Below are 5,802 nucleotides of genomic sequence, written 5' to 3'. Positions count from 1 at the left end.
CTAGGAGTTCTTTGCGGCCTTCGCCATAGCTGTGGACCAATACCGATCCTTCCTTGCTGTCAATGTGGCAAGCACATGGTCCCCGTATGGAAGGCATTGTCTCATTGTGCCGTTCGCCTTGTAGTCCCTTCTCCACTTGCAGAACAATGGGTGGTCCTCCTCGGTGAGCAGCCGTACCCCAACTATCTCCTCGAACACTCCTAAGCAATGCGCGATCCCTCCCATGGCTATGTTGAGGAAGCCAATGGTATCACCTCCGAAAAACCTCTTCCCCTCTGGCAACTGTCCCTCAAGAAGCTTTAGGTTCTCTGCTGCATCTCTCGCTGATGAAGCTTGCACTTGGCCATCAGTCTAGAGCGCCATCCATATAGACCTCCAGCACTGCATTTATAAAATCATAAGCAGATGCCACCCCAATTTAGCTAAGCACCCACCTTCTCATTGATGAAGCGAGCCTAGAAGTGGGTGGAGGCACGGTCGAGGCGTTTCAGAGGGAAGGAGCAGCGGGCCTTTGAAGGACTCATCGACATACTCAAGAATGACAAGCGACTCGCAGACCACCGGCCAGTCGCCGTGGATGAGCACCATTACTATCTGGTATACTAATGGCGCACCAGGCAGTAAGCCGACTTAGTAATGACGCACCACATAAAAGTGCACCATTACTAACATTTTTTTTCAAATTTTTTTCAGAAATATTTTTTTTTTCATTTTTTTTTCGTTTTTTTCTTAATCTCGGGTCACTATGGCTTAATCTCGGGTCAATATGCTTAATCTCAAGTCAAATCGCACTCTGTGGTCAAACTTCCCGAAAGATCACCCATCCTCACACTACTCCAGCCCAAGCACGCTTAACTTCAAAGTTCTATCCAACCCCAGCACCAGCTCACTTCACAGGCACTTGTTGATATATCTATCATATCAATCCTATTAAACCTTGTTGATGTCTAGGACTTTTGTAACACCCCGGATGTAACTTTTCATATTTGTAACTCCGACTCTTGCCATTTTCGGCTATGTGTTATGATATTCCCTTCGTGGTCGGGTTTTGTTTTTCGTTTTGCATTTTGTTCATGTCATGCATCTCATATCATGTCATCATGTGCATCTCTTTTGCATACGTGTTCGTCTCATGCATCCGAGCATTTTTCCCGTTGTCCGTTTTGCAATCCGGCACTCCCACATGCACCGGCGCACCCTTCTTGTTTCTTTTCGTGAGCGGGTGTTAAATGTTCTCGGAATGGACCGAGATTTGTCATGTGGCCTTGGTATACCACCGGTAGACTACCTGTCAAATTTCGTTCCATTTGGAGGTCGTTTGATGCTCCAACGGTTAACCGGGTAACAGCAAAGTCCTTTTGTGTGTTACAGCAAAACCCCCCTCCAAACAGCCCAAAACCCCTCTAAGTCACCTCCATGCTCTCGGTCGTTCGATCACGATCGTGTGGGCGAAAATCGCACTCCATTTAGAGTCTCCTAGCTCCCTCTACCTATAAAAACACCTCCCCCTCCGAAATTTTCGCAGATCAAACCCTAGTCCCCTTCCCCTCTCCGCAGCCGGACGCGTCCGCCGCCGCCGGACGCACCCGCCGCCGCGCCCGGCCTCTCCCGCGCTGCCACGTGGCCCAGCCACCGCGCGCCGCCGCCGGCCCGCCAGGCCCACGCGGGCCCCCCCGACCCGCTCCGCCGCCGCCCGCGCCTCCTCCTCCTCCAGTGCGCCCGCGCGCCGCCGCCGTCCTCCCTCGCCGCCGCCGCCTCGTCGCCCCGCCTCGCCGCCGTCCGCCGCCATCATCGCCGGCGAGCCGCCGCCCGGTCGCCCGGCGCGCCACCCGCGCCCGAGCGCCTCGCCGGACCCCGCGCCGCCGCGTCCCCACGCCGCGCCGGCGCCGCGCCCCGTCTTCCTCCTCCCCGCCGGCGCCTCCTCCACCTCCTCTCCGTCCCGTCTCCAGCAACCTCTCCCCGAGCTCCGGCGAGCCGGCTCGAACCCTAGATCGGGCGAGATCCACGGTTGACTTTTTCCCTTCCCCGAAATTTCTCTAAGTCCCGAGGATTTTTACATTATATGCTCCTGTTCATTGCATCATAACTCTCTGCATATAGCTCCATTTTGTGCGTGTAATATATCGAAATGTTCGTCTCGAGATGCTCTTCAATTTGTTCCATTGTGCCATGTCCATTTGAGTCCATCTTGATGCCCAAATCTCTGGCGCAAAAGTGCTATATGCTGTTACCTGCTGTTACTTATCAGAACTTAAGGATTTGTTATTTCTGTTGCATCTGATGTGTGCATCTTATGAGTAGGAGCTCTACATGTTTTTTGGTGTATGCCATGCCATCTTTACAGAGGTCTATGCCATGTATCTTTGTGATCTCTGTGGTGACTAGTACAAGCATGCAAACTAGGCTTCGTGATGTTTCTGTTTTCAGGGACAGTAATTATGCTAAGTCTGTGACTGCTGTTATTTTGTTGCTATGTATCCATGTGTCTACAGAGAGATCCATGCTCCTTTTGGTGATGTTCAGTAAGGAGGTTTTGTAGATATGGTTGTGCTCTATCCATCCGCGTCCCTGTTTTAATTTATGGAGTGCCATAGCGTATCTTAATCTTGCTCTATTTTTGCTATAAAATATTTCTGGCAGATTGTTAACATGATATTCAATTTTGCCAAGGTTGTTGTAGTTGTTTCATTCATGTTATGAACTTTCTCTTGCCATGGATAGCTTCATAAACATGCCATCTTGCTGTAGGTATGCTTTTTTTGTCATGCATTGTTTTGTATTGAGTGAATCGAGCTCACAAAGATGCCTTCATATTACTGTTTCTGCCATGCTCTGTTTTCTACCAAGTCTGAAACCTGTTAACGAAACTTGCTATGTTTACATAGATGCCATCATATCTTCTGATCCTTTTTGGCTCATGGTCCGTAAGGGACTTTTGTTCTATGAATTGAGTAAATTCATTCCATGCCTTGTTTTGCTATGTTAAATTCCTGTAGCATATTGTTTGCTTGCTCTGAACATTGCTACCTGATGCTGTTTATGCCATGTCCAGTAATTTCACTAAGTCTGGGAACCTGATATCTTTTGCACTTTTGTCATGCTTGCTTGAACCTGCTGTGGTGTGATCTAGCCGTAGCTCAGTGTTCATCTTTTGTCCAGCATCTCCTGTAGATTACTGCCATATGCTTTGTTGCTATGTTGGAGTGCTGTAGCATAGTTTCTTGTTGTATTCTAAGTGCTATCATGCTGTTAATCGCAGATTTATGTCATTCTTGTGTTGCTTGCCATTTGCAAACCGTGCATCCGTTTCCGGTGATCTTTATATCGATTTCGACCGAAATCATCTCATATTTCCAGTGGCATGCTTGGTTTGCCAAGTTACTGCCTTGTTCATCATTTTTCTTCCGGAGCACGCATATGCATCGCATATCATTCATGTATTGCATCATGTTGTTTGTGCATTTCCCGTGATTGATTGTGGTTCCGTTGCTTGTGTTCTTGTTTTGGGTAGAGCCGGGAGACGAGTTCGTGAACGAGGAACCTGTTGAGTACGCTTACGAGGATCAAGCTTTCGACAACTCTGAGAACCTTGCAGGCAAGATGACCATACCCTCGAAATCACTTCTATCTTTGCTTTGCTAGTTATTCGTTCTATTCCTATGCTGCGCTACCTACCACTTGCTATATCATGCCTCCCATATTTGCCATGTCAAGCCTCTAACCATCTTTTCCTAGCAAACCGTTGTTTGGCTAAGTTACCGCTTTTGCTCAGCCCTTCTTATAGCGTTGCTAGTTGCACGTGAAGTTGAAGTTGGTTCCATGTTGGAACATGGATATTTTTGGAATATCACAATATCTCTTATTTAATTAATGCATCTATATATTTGGTAAAAGGTGGAACGCTCGGCCTTATGCCTGGTGTTTTGTTCCACTCTTGCCGCCCTAGTTTCCGTCATACCGGTGTTATGTTCCTTGAGTTTGCGTTCCTTACGCGGTTGGGTGATTTATGGGACCCCCTTGACAGTTCGCTTTGAATAAAACTCCTCCAGCAAGGCCCAACCTTGGTTTTACCATTTGACCACCTACCACCTACACTTCCCTTGGGTTTTCGCGAGCCCGAGGGTCATCTTTATTTTAGACCCCCACGGGCCAGTGCTCCTTCGAGTGTTGGTTCGAATCGAGCTGCCTGCGGGGCCACCTTGGGGAAACTTGAGGACTGGTTTTACTCGTAGCTAGTCTCATCCGGTGTTGCCCTGAGAACGAGATATGTGCAGCTCCTATCGGGATTTGTCGGCACATCGGGTGGCTTTGCTGGTCTTGTTTTACCATTGTCGAAATGTCTTGTAAACCGGGATTTCGAGACTGATCGGGTCTTCCCAGGAGAAGGTTTATCCTTCGTTGACCGTGAGAGCTTATAATGGGCTAAGTTGGGACACCCCTGCAGGGTATTATCTTTCGAAAGCCGTGCCCGCGGTTATGAGGCAGATGGGAATTTGTTAATGTCCGGTTGTAGAGAACTTGTCACTTGACCCAAATAAAATACATCAACCGTGTGTGTAGCCGTGATTGTCTCTTCTCGGCGGAGTCCGGGAAGTGAACACGGTTTGAGTTATGCATGAACGTAAGTAGTTTCAGGATCATTTCTTGATCATTTCTAGCTTCGCGACCGTTGCGTTGCTTCTCTTCTCGCTCTCATTTGCGTATGTTAGCCACCATATATGCTTAGTGCCTGCTGCAGCTCCACCTCATTACACCATCCTTTCTTATAAGCTTAAATAGTCTTGATCTCGCGGGTGTGAGATTGCTGAGTTTTCATGACTCACAGATTCTACCAAAACAGTTGCAGGTGCCGACGATGCCAGTGCAGGTGACGCGACCGAGCTCAAATGGGAGTTCGATGAGGAACGTGGTCGTTACTATGTTTCTTTTCCTGATGATCAGTAGTGGAGCCCAGTTGGGACGATCGGGGATCTAGCATTTGAGGTTATCTTATTTTCATTTGGACTTGACCGTAGTCGGTCTATGTGTGGTTTTTGGTTGATGTATGAATTATATTTATGTATTATGTGAAGTGGCGATTGTAAGCCAACTCTCGTTATCCCATTCTTGTTCATTACATGGGATTGTGTGAAGATGACCCTTCTTGCGACAAAACCACAATGCGGTTATGCCTCTAAGTCGTGCCTCGACACGTGGGAGATATAGCCGCATCGTGGGCGTTACAACTTTGTTCATGTTCATGTTCATGAGTGTGATGAAATTTTGAAAAAAATATTTCAAACTTCCCGGTCATATTACGTATCATATTTTGAAAAAAAATTCCAAAAAAAAAAAGTTTTTTTGAAACCAATTTTTTTTTTTTTCTGTTACTAGTGGCGCACCTAGCAAATGGTGCGCCACTAGTAAGTTTGAATTTTTTTTTTCATTTTCCCCTCTCTAGATCTTAAAAGCCCCGTATCTTTCGTTCTGTTAGGTTTTGGGGGATTTTGAAGATGTTGAACGGGGTTCCCCATGTTCAATTCGTATGTAACTTTTCGAGTAGATGATTTTTCATATATAAAACTTTTTAATCCGAGTTCGTATGCAAAAGTTATGCCCATTTTACAAATTCCAGAGAGATTTTGCAAGTAAAGTCGAAATTCATATTTGTAAATTTTCCCAACAACTAGACCACATATCACATGGGAAACTTATTTTATTTTATTTTTTTGACATTTCCATCATTTTTTTTATTTTTTTTAAACTGAAAAGGCGGTCCAGGGGGTGTGGGGTGTGTGCATTCGGTGGGATTTTTGGGCAAAG

The 5,802-nt window shown here is 46.6% G+C and overlaps 1 pseudogene; it reads right to left on the bottom strand.

Annotated features, from left to right (window-relative positions):
- LOC109746976 (probable glutathione S-transferase) lies at positions 1–663 on the bottom strand (annotated as a pseudogene).
- Between the last annotated feature and the right edge of the window lie 5,139 nt (positions 664–5,802).

The sequence above is a fragment of the Aegilops tauschii genome, chromosome 3 (assembly GCF_002575655.3).
Source record: "Aegilops tauschii subsp. strangulata cultivar AL8/78 chromosome 3, Aet v6.0, whole genome shotgun sequence".
Lineage (NCBI taxonomy): Eukaryota > Viridiplantae > Streptophyta > Magnoliopsida > Poales > Poaceae > Aegilops > Aegilops tauschii.
Note: the sequence above shows the minus strand (reverse complement) of the source record. Positions and strands in the feature narration are given on the sequence as shown.